This window comes from Castor canadensis, chromosome 2, assembly GCF_047511655.1.
Source record: "Castor canadensis chromosome 2, mCasCan1.hap1v2, whole genome shotgun sequence".
In the NCBI taxonomy this organism is placed as follows: Eukaryota; Metazoa; Chordata; class Mammalia; order Rodentia; family Castoridae; genus Castor; species Castor canadensis.
Window position 1 is genome coordinate 112,655,318 of NC_133387.1, and position 587 is coordinate 112,655,904.

General features: G+C 31.2%; 1 long non-coding RNA gene across 5 annotated transcripts in view; it reads left to right on the top strand.

The window, feature by feature from the left end:
* The window catches only part of LOC141420761 (uncharacterized), a 146,645-nt gene that overhangs the window by 40,541 nt on the left and 105,517 nt on the right, over positions 1 to 587 (top strand). The window lies entirely within an intron of this gene.

The following is a 587-nucleotide window of genomic DNA, read 5'->3' on the forward strand; positions in this document are numbered from 1 at the left end:
GTAGATAAACAGATGGATATAGATATATGTCTATATATTAGAAGCACAATTAAAAAGCACATTCCTCGTTGCTTTTTAAAGTTAAATACACACTTTTCTATTGAAATAATTTACATTTTTCCTAGTTCCTAAAGTAGGCATCAGATTTCTAAAAAGAAAATGTCTCAGCCAGAGAGCCATACATTATGTATTCAGGTAGGTATAAGAAAACTAAGTTAATAAACTGAAAAATTAACTTGAATAAAGTAGGAATAAGCATTCAGAACAGGACTGTAGCTTTTTGTCAACAACATGTGAACCAAAGGCAAAAAGCTATTAAGATTAAGGCAGTTTTTTCTGTATGTATACAGTACAATGTGTTTCCCCCCAACACATTCATTTACCATTCACCTTTATTTAAAATGCATTACCAAGCTAGAATACAAGCTTCCTAATTAAAAACAAAAACAAACAAACTGTCATAGCAAGTTCCTTTTGTTTTAGAGTTTTCCTCATACCTAGGAGCAGTATTTTCTTTTTGCCTTCAGATCTTCAGTATAAGAAATTACCTAGACAATCATAAGTTAGGCTACAAAACATGCCAACTG